Source organism: Pan paniscus, chromosome 12, assembly GCF_029289425.2.
Source record: "Pan paniscus chromosome 12, NHGRI_mPanPan1-v2.0_pri, whole genome shotgun sequence".
NCBI classification, from domain to species: domain Eukaryota; kingdom Metazoa; phylum Chordata; class Mammalia; order Primates; family Hominidae; genus Pan; species Pan paniscus.
Genome location: NC_073261.2, coordinates 9151848 through 9169864, shown reverse-complemented (window position 1 = coordinate 9169864; position 18017 = coordinate 9151848).

Here is an 18017-nt window from a genome sequence, read left to right as displayed (position 1 = left end):
AGATTGCGGTGTAGATATTTCCATGTTTACACAGATAGCGGTGAAGATATTTCCATGTTTATACAGATTGCGGTGTAGATATTTCCATGTTTATACAGATAGCGGTGTAGATATTTCCACGTTTATAGAGATAGCGGGGTATGTATTTCCGTGTTTATAGACATAGCTGTGTAGATATTTCCATGTTTATATAGATGGCGTTGTAGATATTTAAATGTTTATACCGATAGCGTTGTTGGTATTCCCATGTTTATACAGATAGCGATGTAGATATTTCCATGTTTATACAGATGGTGGTGTAGATATTTCCATGTTTACAAAGATGACTGTATAGCTATTTCCATGTTTATACAGATGGCAGTGACGATATTTCATGTTTATAGAGATAGCGGTGTAGATATTTCCATATTTATACAGATAACGGTGTAGAAATTTCCCTGTTTATACAGATAGCGGTGTAAATATTTCCATGTTTATACAGATCATGGTGTAGATATCTCCATGTTTATACAGATAGCGGTGTAGATATTTCCATGTTTATACAGATAGTGGTATAGATATTTCCATGTTTATACAGACCACGGTGTAGATATTTCCATGGTTATACAGACAGCGGTGCAGATATTTCCATGTTTGTACAGATGGCGGTGTTGATATTTCCATCTATACACACATGACCGTGTAGATATTTCCATGTTTATACATATGGCGGCGCAGATATTTCCATGGATATGTAGATGGCGGTGTAGATATTTCCATGTTTATACAGATAGCGGTGTAGTTATTTCCATGTTTATATAGATTGCGGTGTAGATATTTCCATGTATATACACATGGCTGTGTAGATATTTCCATGTTTATACAGATAGCGGTGTAGATATTTCCATGTTTATAGAGATAGCGGTGTAGGTATTTCCATATTTATAGACATAGCGGTTTAGATATTTCCATGTTTATATTGATGGTGTTGTAGATATTTCCATGTTTATATCGATAGCGGTGTTGGTATTTCCGCATTTATACAGATAGCGATGTTGATATTTCCATGTTTATACATCTCGCGGTGCAGATATTTATATCTTTATAAAGATGGCATTGTAGATATTTCTTTGTTCACACAGATGGCGGTGTAGATGTTTCCATGTTTATACAGATGGCGGAGAAGTTAGTTCCATGTTTATGGAGATGGCAGTGTAGTTATTTTCATGTTTATAGAGATGGCGGTGTAGATATTTCCATGTTTATAGAGATAGCAGTGTAGATATTTACATGTTGATACAGATGGCTGTGTAGATATTTCCATGTGTATACAGATGGCAGCGTATATATTTCCATGGACATGCAGATGGCGGTGTAGATATTTCCACGTTTATACAGATAGCGGTGTAGATATTTCCATGTTTACACAGATGGTGGTGTAGATATTTCCGTGTTTATACACATGGCGGAATAGATACATCCATCTTTATGGAGATGGCAGTGTAGATATTTTCATGTGTATAGAGATGCCGGTGTAGATATTTCCATATTTATAGAGAAAGCGGTGTAGTTATTTCAATCTTTCTAAAGATGGCAGTGTAGATATTTCCATGTTTATACAGATGGCAGTGTAGATATTTCCATATTAATACAGATGTCTGTGTAGATATTTCCATGTGTATACAGAAGGTATTGTAGGTACTTCCATGTTTATACATATGGTGGTGTAGATATTTCCATGTTTATTCAGATGACTGTGTAGATATTTCCATGTTTTTACAGATGGCAGTGTAGATATTTCAATGAGTATAGAGATGGCACTGTAGATATTTCCATGTTTCAACAGATACCGGTGTAGATATTTCCATGTTTATACAGACCGCAGTGTAGATATTTCCAAGTTTATAGAGATAGCAGTGTAGATATTTCCATGTTTGTACAGATGGCGATGTTGATGTTTCCATCTATACACAGATTGCCGTGTAGGTATTTCCATGTGTATACAGATGTCACTGTAGATATTTCCACGTTTATACAGATGGTGGTGTGGATATTTCCATGTTTACACAGATGACTGTATAGGTATTTCCATGTTTATACAGATGGCGGTGTAGATATTTCCATGTTTATACAGATAGCTGTGAAGATATTTCCATGTTTGTACAGATGGCGGTGTTTATATTTCCATCAATACACAGATGACCGTGTAGATATTTCCATGTTTATACAGATGGTGGCACAGATATTTCCATGGATAAGTAGATGGCGGTGTAGATATTTCCATGTTCATACAGATAGCGGTGTAGTTATTTCCATGTTTATATAGATAGCGGTGTAAATATTTCCATGTATGTACACATGGGTGTGTAGATATTTCCATGCTTTTACAGATGGCGGTGTAGATATTTCCATGTTTATACAGATAACTTTGAACGTATTTCCATGTTTATACAGATGGCGGTGTAGGTATTTCGATGTTTATAGAGATAGCAGTGGAGATATTTCCATGTTTATACAGATAGCGGTGTAGATATTTCCATGTTTATACTGATCGTGTTGTAGATATTTCCATTTTTATAGAGATGGCGGTGTAGATATTTCCATGTTCATAGAGATAGCGGTGTTGATTTTTCCATGTTTATAGAGATAGCAGTGTGGGTATTTCCATGTTTATACAGATAATGGTGTAGATATTTCCATGTTCATAGAGATGGCAGTGTAGATATTTCCATTTTATACAGATCACGGTGTAGATATTTCCTTGTTTATACAAATAGCAGTGTAGTTATTTCCATGTTTATACAGATAGCGGTGTAGATATTTCCATGTTTATACAGATGACTGTGCAGATATTTCCATCTTTATACAGATGACTGTGCAGATATTTCCATCTTTATACAGATGACTTTGTAGGTATTTCCATGTTTATACAGATGGCAGTGTAGATATTTCCATTTTTATTGAGATAGCTGTGTAGATATTTCCATGTTTAAACAGATAGCGGTGTAGATATTTCCATGTTTATACAGATCGCGGTGTAGATAATTCCATGTTTATAGAGATAGCAGTGTAGATATTTTCATGTTTGTACAGATGGCGGTGTTGATGTTTCCATCTATACACAGATTGCCGTGTAGATATTACCATGTCTATACAGATGGCATTGTAGATATTTCCATGTTTATACAGATGGCGGTGTAGATATTTCCATGTTTATAGAGATAGCGGTGTATATATTTCCATATTTATACAGATAACGGTCTAGAAATTTCAATTTTTATACAGATAACGGTGTAAATATTTCCATGTTTATACAGATCACGGTGTAGATATTTCCATGTTTATAGAGATAGCCGTGTAGATATTTCCATGTTTATACAGATAGTGGTGTAGATATTTCCATGTTTATACAGACCACGGTGTAGATATTTCCATGGTTATACAGATAGTGGTGCAGATATTTCCATGTTTGTACAGATGGCGGGGTTGATATTTCCATCTATACACAGATGACGGTGTAGATATTTCCATGTTTATACAGATGGTGGCGCAGATATTTCCATGGATATGTAGATGGCGGTGTAGATATTTCCATGTTTATACAGATAGCGGTGTAGTTATTTCCATGTTTATATAGATAGCGGTGTAGATATTTCCATGTATATACACATGGCTGTGTAGATATTTCCATGTTTATACAGATGGTGGTGTAGATGTTTGCATGTTTATACAGATAACTTTGTAAGTATTTCCATGTTTATACAGATGGCGGTGTAGATATTTCCATGTTTATAGAGATAGCAGTGGAGATATTTCCATGTTTATACAGATAGTTGTGTAGATATTTCCATGTTTATACTGATCCTGGTGTAGATATTTCCATGTTTATAGAGATGGCGGTGCAGATATTTCCATGTTCATAGAGATAGCGGTGTTGATTTTTCCATGCTTATATAGATAGCGGTGTGGCTATTTCCATGTTTATACAGATAGGGGTGTAGATATTTCCATGTTTATAGAGATGGCGGTGTAGATATTTCCATGTTTATGCAGATCACCGTGTAGATATTTGCTTGTTTATAAAAATAGCGGTGTAGTTATTTCCATGTTTATACAGATGGCGGTGTAGACATTTTCATGTTTATAGTGATAGCTGTGTAGATATTTCCATGTTTATACAGATAGCTGTGTAGATCTTTCCATGTTTATACAGATCGCGGTGAAGATATTTCCATGTTTATACAGATCGCGGTGTAGATATTTCCATGTTTATATAGATAGCGGTGTAGATATTTCCATGTTTTTAAAGATATCGGTGTAGATATTTCCATGTTTGCACAGATTGCCGTGTAGATATTTCCATCTTTCTACAGATGGCATTGTGGATATTTCCATGTTAATACAGATGACTGTATATGTATTTCCATGTTTTTACAGATGGCAGTGCAGATATTTCCATGTTTATAGAGATAGCGGTGTAGATATTTCCATGTTTGTACAGATGGCGGTGTTGCTATTTCCATCAATACACAGATGGCCGTGTAGATATTTCCATGTTTATACAGATGGCGGCGTAGATATTTCCATGGACATGCAGATGGCGGTGTAGATATTTCCATGTTTATACAGATAGCGGTGTAGATATTTCCATGTTTACACAGATGGTGGTGTAGATATTTCCGTGTTTATACACATGGCGGAGTAGATACTTCCATCTTTATGGAGATGGCAGTGTAAATATTTTCATGTTTATAGAGATGGCGGTGTAGATATTTCCATATTTATAGAGATAGCGGTGTAGATATTTCCATCTTTCTACAGATGGCAGTGTAGATATTTCCATGTTTATACAGATGGCCGTGTAGATATTTGCATATTTATACAGATGTCTGTGTAGATATTTCCATGTATATACAGATGGTATTGTAGGTACTTCCATGTTTATACATATGGTGGTGTAGATATTTCCATGTTTATTCAGATGACTGTGTAGATATATCCATGTTTTTACAGATGGCAGTGTAGATATTTCAATGTTTATAGAGATGGCGCTGTAGATATTTCCTTGTTTAAACAGATACCGGTGTAGGTATTTCCATGTTTATACAGACCGCACTGTAGATATTTCCATGTTTATAGAGATAGCAGTGTAGATATTTCCATGTTTGTACAGATGGCCGTGTTGATGTTTCCATCTACACACAGATTGCCGTGTAGGTATTTCCATGTGTATACAGATGGCATTGTATATATTTCCATGTTTTTACAGATGGTGGTGTAGATATTTCCATGTTTAGACAGATGACTGTATAGGTATTTCCATGTTTATACAGAAGGCGGTGTAGATATTTCCAAGTTTATAGAGATAGCGGTGTAGATATTTCCATATTTATACAGATAACAGTGTAGAAGTTTCCATGTTTATACAGATAGCGGTGTAAATATTTCCATGTTTATACAGATCACGGCATAGATATTTCCATGTTTATAGACATAGCGGTGTAGATATTTCCATGTTTATATAGATGGCGTCGTAGATATTTCCATGTTTATACCGATAGCGGTGTTGGTATTTCCATGATTATACAGATAGCGATGTAGATGTTTCTATGTATATACAGCTCGCGGTGCAGATATTTATATCTTCATACAGATGGCATTGTAGATATTTCCTAATTCACACAGATGGCGGTGTAGATGTTTCCATGTTTATACAGATGGCGGAGTAGTTAGTTCCATGATTATGGAGATGGCAGTGTAGATATTTTCATGTTTATTGAGATGGCGGTGAAGTTATTTCCATGTTTATAGAGATAGCAGTGTAGATATTTACATGTTTATACAGATGGCTGTGTAGATATTTCCATGTGTATACAGATGGCATTGTTGATATTTCCATGTTTATACAGATGACTGTATACCTATTTCCATGTTTTTACAGATGGCAGTGCAGATATTTCCATTTTTATAGAGATAGCGATGTAGATATTTCCATGTTTGTACAGATGGCGGTGTAGATATTTCCAAGTTTATAGAGATAGCGGTGTAGATATTTCCATATTTATACAGATAACGGTGTAGAAGTTTCCATGTTTACAGATAGCGGTGATAATATTTCCATGTTTATACAGATCACGGTGTAGACATTTCCATGTTGATAGAGATAGCGGTTTAGATATTTCCATGTTTATGCAGATAGCGGTGTAGATATTTCCATGTTTATACAGACCGCGGTGTAGATATTTCCATGTTTATACAGATAGCGGTGCAGATATTTCCATGTTTGTACAGATGGCGGTGTTGATATTTCCATGTATACACAGATGACCGTGTAGATATTTCCATGTTTATACAGATGGCGGCGCAGATATTTCCAGGGATATGTAGATGGCGGTGTAGATATTTCCATATTTATACAGATAGCGGTGTAGTTATTTCCATGTTTATATAGATAGCGGTGTAGATATTTCCGTGTATGTACACATAGCTGTGTAGATATTTCCATGTTTATACAGATGGCGGGGTAGATATTTCCATGTTTCTACAGATAACTTTGTAAGTATTTTCATGTTTCTACAGATGGCGGTGTAGATATTTCGATGTTTATAGAGATAGCAGTGGAGATATTTCCATGTTTATACAGATAGCGGTGTAGATATTTCCATGTTTATACAGATAGTGGTATAGATATTTCCATGTTTATACAGACCACGGTGTAGATATTTCCATGGTTATACAGACAGCGGTGCAGATATTTCCATGTTTGTACAGATGGCGGTGTTGATATTTCCATCTATACACACATGACCGTGTAGATATTTCCATGTTTATACAGATGGCGGCGCAGATATTTCCATGGATATGTAGATGGCGGTGTAGATATTTCCATGTTTATACAGATAGCGGTGTAGTTATTTCCATGTTCATATAGATTGCGGTGTAGATATTTCCATGTATATACACATGGCTGTGTAGATATTTCCATGTTTATACAGATAGCGGTGTAGATATTTCCATGTTTATAGAGATAGCGGTGTAGGTATTTCCATATTTATAGACATAGCGGTTTAGATATTTCCATGTTTATATTGATGGTGTTGTAGATATTTCCATGTTTATATCGATAGCGGTGTTGGTATTTCCGCATTTATACAGATAGCGATGTTGATATTTCCATGTTTATACACCTCGCGGTGCAGATATTTATATCTTTATAAAGATGGCATTGTAGATATTTCTTTGTTCACACAGATGGCGGTGTAGATGTTTCCATGTTTATACAGATGGCGGAGAAGTTAGTTCCATGTTTATGGAGATGGCAGTGTAGTTATTTTCATGTTTATAGAGATGGCGGTGTAGATATTTCCATGTTTATAGAGATAGCAGTGTAGATATTTACATGTTGATACAGATGGCTGTGTAGATATTTCCATGTGTATACAGATGGCAGCGTATATATTTCCATGGACATGCAGATGGCGGTGTAGATATTTCCACGTTTATACAGATAGCGGTGTAGATATTTCCATGTTTACACAGATGGTGGTGTAGATATTTCCGTGTTTATACACATGGCGGAATAGATACATCCATCTTTATGGAGATGGCAGTGTAGATATTTTCATGTGTATAGAGATGCCGGTGTAGATATTTCCATATTTATAGAGAAAGCGGTGTAGTTATTTCAATCTTTCTAAAGATGGCAGTGTAGATATTTCCATGTTTATACAGATGGCAGTGTAGATATTTCCATATTAATACAGATGTCTGTGTAGATATTTCCATGTGTATACAGATGGTATTGTAGTTACTTCCATGTTTATACATATGGTGGTGTAGATATTTCCATGTTTATTCAGATGACTGTGTAGATATTTCCATGTTTTTACAGATGGCAGTGTAGATATTTCAATGAGTATAGAGATGGCACTGTAGATATTTCCATGTTTCAACAGATACCGGTGTAGATATTTCCATGTTTATACAGACCGCAGTGTAGATATTTCCAAGTTTATAGAGATAGCAGTGTAGATATTTCCATGTTTGTACAGATGGCGATGTTGATGTTTCCATCTATACACAGATTGCCGTGTAGGTATTTCCATGTGTATACAGATGTCACTGTAGATATTTCCACGTTTATACAGATGGTGGTGTGGATATTTCCATGTTTACACAGATGACTGTATAGGTATTTCCATGTTTATACAGATGGCGGTGTAGATATTTCCATGTTTATACAGATAGCTGTGAAGATATTTCCATGTTTGTACAGATGGCGGTGCTTATATTTCCATCAATACACAGATGACCGTGTAGATATTTCCATGTTTATACAGATGGTGGCACAGATATTTCCATGGATAAGTAGATGGCGGTGTAGATATTTCCATGTTCATACAGATAGCGGTGTAGTTATTTCCATGTTTATATAGATAGCGGTGTAAATATTTCCATGTATGTACACATGGGTGTGTAGATATTTCCATGCTTTTACAGATGGCGGTGTAGATATTTCCATGTTTATACAGATAACTTTGAACGTATTTCCATGTTTATACAGATGGCGGTGTAGGTATTTTGATGTTTATAGAGATAGCAGTGGAGATATTTCCATGTTTATACAGATAGCGGTGTAGATATTTCCATGTTTATACTGATCGTGGTGTAGATATTTCCATTTTTATAGAGATGGCGGTGTAGATATTTCCATGTTCATAGAGATAGCGGTGTTGATTTTTCCATGTTTATAGAGATAGCAGTGTGGGTATTTCCATGTTTATACAGATAATGGTGTAGATATTTCCATGTTTATAGAGATGGCAGTGTAGATATTTCCATTTTATACAGATCACGGTGTAGATATTTCCTTGTTTATACAAATAGCGGTGTAGTTATTTCCATGTTTATACAGATAGCGGTGTAGATATTTCCATGTTTATACAGATGACTGTGCAGATATTTCCATCTTTATACAGATGACTTTGTAGGTATTTCCATGTTTATACAGATGGCAGTGTAGATATTTCCATTTTTATTGAGATAGCTGTGTAGATATTTCCATGTTTAAACAGATAGCGGTGTAGATATTTCCATGTTTATACAGATCGCGGTGTAGATAATTCCATGTTTATAGAGATAGCAGTGTAGATATTTTCATGTTTGTACAGATGGCGGTGTTGATGTTTCCATCTATACACAGATTGCCGTGTAGATATTACCATGTCTATACAGATGGCATTGTAGATATTTCCATGTTTATACAGATGGCGGTGTAGATATTTCCATGTTTATAGAGATAGCGGTGTATATATTTCCATATTTATACAGATAACGGTGTAGAAATTTCAATTTTTATACAGATAACGGTGTAAATATTTCCATGTTTATACAGATCACGGTGTAGATATTTCCATGTTTATAGAGATAGCCGTGTAGATATTTCCATGTTTATACAGATAGTGGTGTAGATATTTCCATGTTTATACAGACCACGGTGTAGATATTTCCATGGTTATACAGATAGCGGTGCAGATATTTCCATGTTTGTACAGATGGCGGGGTTGATATTTCCATCTATACACAGATGACGGTGTAGATATTTCCATGTTTATACAGATGGTGGCGCAGATATTTCCATGGATATGTAGATGGCGGTGTAGATATTTCCATGTTTATACAGATAGCGGTGTAGTTATTTCCATGTTTATATAGATAGCGGTGTAGATATTTCCATGTATATACACATGGCTGTGTAGATATTTCCATGTTTATACAGATGGCGGTGTAGATGTTTGCATGTTTATACAGATAACTTTGTAAGTATTTCCATGTTTATACAGATGGCGGTGTAGATATTTCGATGTTTATAGAGATAGCAGTGGAGATATTTCCATGTTTATACAGATAGTGGTGTAGATATTTCCATGTTTATACTGATCCTGGTGTAGATATTTCCATGTTTATAGAGATGGCGGTGCAGATATTTCCATGTTCATAGAGATAGCGGTGTTGATTTTTCCATGCTTATATAGATAGCGGTGTGGCTATTTCCATGTTTATACAGATAGGGGTGTAGATATTTCCATGTTTATAGAGATGGCGGTGTAGATATTTCCATGTTTATGCAGATCACCGTGTAGATATTTGCTTGTTTATAAAAATAGCGGTGTAGTTATTTCCATGTTTATACAGATGGCGGTGTAGACATTTTCATGTTTATAGAGATAGCTGTGTAGATATTTCCATGTTTATACAGATAGCTGTGTAGATCTTTCCATGTTTATACAGATCGCGGTGAAGATATTTCCATGTTTATACAGATCGCGGTGTAGATATTTCCATGTTTATATAGATAGCGGTGTAGATATTTCCATGTTTTTAAAGATATCGGTGTAGATATTTCCATGTTTGCACAGATTGCCGTGTAGATATTTCCATCTTTCTACAGATGGCATTGTGGATATTTCCATGTTAATACAGATGACTGTATATGTATTTCCATGTTTTTACAGATGGCAGTGCAGATATTTCCATGTTTATAGAGATAGCGGTGTAGATATTTCCATGTTTGTACAGACGGCGGTGTTGCTATTTCCATCAATACACAGATGGCCGTGTAGATATTTCCATGTTTATACAGATGGCGGCGTAGATATTTCCATGGACATGCAGATGGCGGTGTAGATATTTCCATGTTTATACAGATAGCGGTGTAGATATTTCCATGTTTACACAGATGGTGGTGTAGATATTTCCGTGTTTATACACATGGCGGAGTAGATACTTCCATCTTTATGGAGATGGCAGTGTAAATATTTTCATGTTTATAGAGATGGCGGTGTAGATATTTCCATATTTATAGAGATAGCGGTGTAGATATTTCCATCTTTCTACAGATGGCAGTGTAGATATTTCCATGTTTATACAGATGGCCGTGTAGATATTTGCATATTTATACAGATGTCTGTGTAGATATTTCCATGTATATACAGATGGTATTGTAGGTACTTCCATGTTTATACATATGGTGGTGTAGATATTTCCATGTTTATTCAGATGACTGTGTAGATATATCCATGTTTTTACAGATGGCAGTGTAGATATTTCAATGTTTATAGAGATGGCGCTGTAGATATTTCCTTGTTTAAACAGATACCGGTGTAGGTATTTCCATGTTTATACAGACCGCACTGTAGATATTTCCATGTTTATAGAGATAGCAGTGTAGATATTTCCATGTTTGTACAGATGGCCGTGTTGATGTTTCCATCTACACACAGATTGCCGTGTAGGTATTTCCATGTGTATACAGATGGCATTGTATATACTTCCATGTTTTTACAGATGGTGGTGTAGATATTTCCATGTTTAGACAGATGACTGTATAGGTATTTCCATGTTTATACAGAAGGCGGTGTAGATATTTCCAAGTTTATAGAGATAGCGGTGTAGATATTTCCATATTTATACAGATAACAGTGTAGAAGTTTCCATGTTTATACAGATAGCGGTGTAAATATTTCCATGTTTATACAGATCACGGCATAGATATTTCCATGTTTATAGACATAGCGGTGTAGATATTTCCATGTTTATATAGATGGCGTCGTAGATATTTCCATGTTTATACCGATAGCGGTGTTGGTATTTCCATGATTATACAGATAGCGATGTAGATGTTTCTATGTATATACAGCTCGCGGTGCAGATATTTATATCTTCATACAGATGGCATTGTAGATATTTCCTAATTCACACAGATGGCGGTGTAGATGTTTCCATGTTTATACAGATGGCGGAGTAGTTAGTTCCATGTTTATGGAGATGGCAGTGTAGATATTTTCATGTTTATTGAGATGGCGGTGAAGATATTTCCATGTTTATAGAGATAGCAGTGTAGATATTTACATGTTTATACAGATGGCTGTGTAGATATTTCCATGTGTATACAGATGGCATTGTTGATATTTCCATGTTTATACAGATGACTGTATACCTATTTCCATGTTTTTACAGATGGCAGTGCAGATATTTCCATTTTTATAGAGATAGCGATGTAGATATTTCCATGTTTGTACAGATGGCGGTGTAGATATTTCCAAGTTTATAGAGATAGCGGTGTAGATATTTCCATATTTATACAGATAACGGTGTAGAAGTTTCCATGTTTACAGATAGCGGTGATAATATTTCCATGTTTATACAGATCACGGTGTAGACATTTCCATGTTGATAGAGACAGCGGTTTAGATATTTCCATGTTTATGCAGATAGCGGTGTAGATATTTCCATGTTTATACAGACGGCAGTGTAGATATTTCCATGTTTATACAGATAGCGGTGCAGATATTTCCATGTTTGTACAGATGGCGGTGTTGATATTTCCATGTATACACAGATGACCGTGTAGATATTTCCATGTTTATACAGATGGCGGCGCAGATATTTCCAGGGATATGTAGATGGCGGTGTAGATATTTCCATATTTATACAGATAGCGGTGTAGTTATTTCCATGTTTATATAGATAGCGGTGTAGATATTTCCATGTATGTACACATAGCTGTGGAGATATTTCCATGTTTATACAGATGGCGGGGTAGATATTTCCATGTTTCTACAGATAACTTTGTAAGTATTTTCATGTTTATACAGATGGCGGTGTAGATATTTCGATGTTTATAGAGATAGCAGTGGAGATATTTCCATGTTTATACAGATAGCGGTGTAGATATTTCAATGTTTATACTGATCGTGGTGTAGATATTTCCATGTTTATAGAGATGGCGGTGCAGATATTTCCACGTTCATAGAGATAGCGGTGTTGATTTTTCTATGTTTTTAGAGAGAGCGGTGTGGATATTTCCATGTTTATTCAGATAAGGGTGTAGATATTTCCATGTTTATAGAGATGGCATTGTAGATATTTCCATGTTTATACAGATCACAGTGTAGATATTTGCTTGTTTATTAAAATAGCGGTGTAGTAATTTCCATGTTTATACAGAAAGTGGTGTAGATATTTCCATGTATATACAGATGGCTGTGTAGATATTTCCATGTTTATACAGATGGCTGTGTAGATATTTCCATGTTTATACAGATGACTTTGTAGTTATTTCCATGTTTATACAGATCGCGGTGTAGATATTTCCATGTTTATACATATCGCGGTGAAGATATCTCCATGTGTATACAGATAACGTTGTAGATATTTACATGTTTTTACAGATATCGGTGTAGATATTTCCATGTTTACACAGATTGCGGTGGAGATATTTCCATCTTTCTACAGATGGCATTGTAGATATTTCCATGTTTATACAGATGGCGGTGTAGATATTTCCATGTTTATATAGATGGTGGTGTAGATATTACCATGTTTATAAAGATATCGGTGTAGATATTTCCATGTTTATACAGATCGCGGTGAAGATATTTCCATGTTTATACAAATCGCGGTGAAGATATTTCCATGTTTATACAGATTGCGGTGTAGATATTTCCGTGTTTACACAGATAGCGGTGAAGATATTTCCATGTTTATACAGATTGCGGTGTAGATATTTCCATGTTTATACAGATAGCGGTGTAGATATTTCCACGTTTATAGAGATAGCGGGGTATGTATTTCCGTGTTTATAGACATAGCTGTGTAGATATTTCCATGTTTATATAGATGGCGTTGTAGATATTTAAATGTTTATACCGATAGCGTTGTTGGTATTCCCATGTTTATACAGATAGCGATGTAGATATTTCCATGTTTATACAGATGGTGGTGTAGATATTTCCATGTTTACAAAGATGACTGTATAGCTATTTCCATGTTTATACAGATGGCAGTGACGATATTTCATGTTTATAGAGATAGCGGTGTAGATATTTCCATATTTATACAGATAACGGTGTAGAAATTTCCCTGTTTATACAGATAGCGGTGTAAATATTTCCATGTTTATACAGATCATGGTGTAGATATCTCCATGTTTATACAGATAGCGGTGTAGATATTTCCATGTTTATACAGATAGTGGTATAGATATTTCCATGTTTATACAGACCACGGTGTAGATATTTCCATGGTTATACAGACAGCGGTGCAGATATTTCCATGTTTGTACAGATGGCGGTGTTGATATTTCCATCTATACACACATGACCGTGTAGATATTTCCATGTTTATACATATGGCGGCGCAGATATTTCCATGGATATGTAGATGGCGGTGTAGATATTTCCATGTTTATACAGATAGCGGTGTAGTTATTTCCATGTTTATATAGATTGCGGTGTAGATATTTCCATGTATATACACATGGCTGTGTAGATATTTCCATGTTTATACAGATAGCGGTGTAGATATTTCCATGTTTATAGAGATAGCGGTGTAGGTATTTCCATATTTATAGACATAGCGGTTTAGATATTTCCATGTTTATATTGATGGTGTTGTAGATATTTCCATGTTTATATCGATAGCGGTGTTGGTATTTCCGCATTTATACAGATAGCGATGTTGATATTTCCATGTTTATACATCTCGCGGTGCAGATATTTATATCTTTATAAAGATGGCATTGTAGATATTTCTTTGTTCACACAGATGGCGGTGTAGATGTTTCCATGTTTATACAGATGGCGGAGAAGTTAGTTCCATGTTTATGGAGATGGCAGTGTAGTTATTTTCATGTTTATAGAGATGGCGGTGTAGATATTTCCATGTTTATAGAGATAGCAGTGTAGATATTTACATGTTGATACAGATGGCTGTGTAGATATTTCCATGTGTATACAGATGGCAGCGTATATATTTCCATGGACATGCAGATGGCGGTGTAGATATTTCCACGTTTATACAGATAGCGGTGTAGATATTTCCATGTTTACACAGATGGTGGTGTAGATATTTCCGTGTTTATACACATGGCGGAATAGATACATCCATCTTTATGGAGATGGCAGTGTAGATATTTTCATGTGTATAGAGATGCCGGTGTAGATATTTCCATATTTATAGAGAAAGCGGTGTAGTTATTTCAATCTTTCTAAAGATGGCAGTGTAGATATTTCCATGTTTATACAGATGGCAGTGTAGATATTTCCATATTAATACAGATGTCTGTGTAGATATTTCCATGTGTATACAGATGGTATTGTAGTTACTTCCATGTTTATACATATGGTGGTGTAGATATTTCCATGTTTATTCAGATGACTGTGTAGATATTTCCATGTTTTTACAGATGGCAGTGTAGATATTTCAATGAGTATAGAGATGGCACTGTAGATATTTCCATGTTTCAACAGATACCGGTGTAGATATTTCCATGTTTATACAGACCGCAGTGTAGATATTTCCAAGTTTATAGAGATAGCAGTGTAGATATTTCCATGTTTGTACAGATGGCGATGTTGATGTTTCCATCTATACACAGATTGCCGTGTAGGTATTTCCATGTGTATACAGATGTCACTGTAGATATTTCCACGTTTATACAGATGGTGGTGTGGATATTTCCATGTTTACACAGATGACTGTATAGGTATTTCCATGTTTATACAGATGGCGGTGTAGATATTTCCATGTTTATACAGATAGCTGTGAAGATATTTCCATGTTTGTACAGATGGCGGTGCTTATATTTCCATCAATACACAGATGACCGTGTAGATATTTCCATGTTTATACAGATGGTGGCACAGATATTTCCATGGATAAGTAGATGGCGGTGTAGATATTTCCATGTTCATACAGATAGCGGTGTAGTTATTTCCATGTTTATATAGATAGCGGTGTAAATATTTCCATGTATGTACACATGGGTGTGTAGATATTTCCATGCTTTTACAGATGGCGGTGTAGATATTTCCATGTTTATACAGATAACTTTGAACGTATTTCCATGTTTATACAGATGGCGGTGTAGGTATTTTGATGTTTATAGAGATAGCAGTGGAGATATTTCCATGTTTATACAGATAGCGGTGTAGATATTTCCATGTTTATACTGATCGTGGTGTAGATATTTCCATTTTTATAGAGATGGCGGTGTAGATATTTCCATGTTCATAGAGATAGCGGTGTTGATTTTTCCATGTTTATAGAGATAGCAGTGTGGGTATTTCCATGTTTATACAGATAATGGTGTAGATATTTCCATGTTTATAGAGATGGCAGTGTAGATATTTCCATTTTATACAGATCACGGTGTAGATATTTCCTTGTTTATACAAATAGCGGTGTAGTTATTTCCATGTTTATACAGATAGCGGTGTAGATATTTCCATGTTTATACAGATGACTGTGCAGATATTTCCATCTTTATACAGATGACTTTGTAGGTATTTCCATGTTTATACAGATGGCAGTGTAGATATTTCCATTTTTATTGAGATAGCTGTGTAGATATTTCCATGTTTAAACAGATAGCGGTGTAGATATTTCCATGTTTATACAGATCGCGGTGTAGATAATTCCATGTTTATAGAGATAGCAGTGTAGATATTTTCATGTTTGTACAGATGGCGGTGTTGATGTTTCCATCTATACACAGATTGCCGTGTAGATATTACCATGTCTATACAGATGGCATTGTAGATATTTCCATGTTTATACAGATGGCGGTGTAGATATTTCCATGTTTATAGAGATAGCGGTGTATATATTTCCATATTTATACAGATAACGGTGTAGAAATTTCAATTTTTATACAGATAACGGTGTAAATATTTCCATGTTTATACAGATCACGGTGTAGATATTTCCATGTTTATAGAGATAGCCGTGTAGATATTTCCATGTTTATACAGATAGTGGTGTAGATATTTCCATGTTTATACAGACCACGGTGTAGATATTTCCATGGTTATACAGATAGCGGTGCAGATATTTCCATGTTTGTACAGATGGCGGGGTTGATATTTCCATCTATACACAGATGACGGTGTAGATATTTCCATGTTTATACAGATGGTGGCGCAGATATTTCCATGGATATGTAGATGGCGGTGTAGATATTTCCATGTTTATACAGATAGCGGTGTAGTTATTTCCATGTTTATATAGATAGCAGTGTAGATATTTCCATGTATATACACATGGCTGTGTAGATATTTCCATGTTTATACAGATGGCGGTGTAGATGTTTGCATGTTTATACAGATAACTTTGTAAGTATTTCCATGTTTATACAGATGGCGGTGTAGATATTTCGATGTTTATAGAGATAGCAGTGGAGATATTTCCATGTTTATACAGATAGTGGTGTAGATATTTCCATGTTTATACTGATCCTGGTGTAGATATTTCCATGTTTATAGAGATGGCGGTGCAGATATTTCCATGTTCATAGAGATAGCGGTGTTGATTTTTCCATGCTTATATAGATAGCGGTGTGGCTATTTCCATGTTTATACAGATAGGGGTGTAGATATTTCCATGTTTATAGAGATGGCGGTGTAGATATTTCCATGTTTATGCAGATCACCGTGTAGATATTTGCTTGTTTATAAAAATAGCGGTGTAGTTATTTCCATGTTTATACAGATGGCGGTGTAGACATTTTCATGTTTATAGAGATAGCTGTGTAGATATTTCCATGTTTATACAGATAGCTGTGTAGATCTTTCCATGTTTATACAGATCGCGGTGAAGATATTTCCATGTTTATACAGATCGCGGTGTAGATATTTCCATGTTTATATAGATAGCGGTGTAGATATTTCCATGTTTTTAAAGATATCGGTGTAGATATTTCCATGTTTGCACAGATTGCCGTGTAGATATTTCCATCTTTCTACAGATGGCATTGTGGATATTTCCATGTTAATACAGATGACTGTATATGTATTTCCATGTTTTTACAGATGGCAGTGCAGATATTTCCATGTTTATAGAGATAGCGGTGTAGATATTTCCATGTTTGTACAGATGGCGGTGTTGCTATTTCCATCAATACACAGATGGCCGTGTAGATATTTCCATGTTTATACAGATGGCGGCGTAGATATTTCCATGGACATGCAGATGGCGGT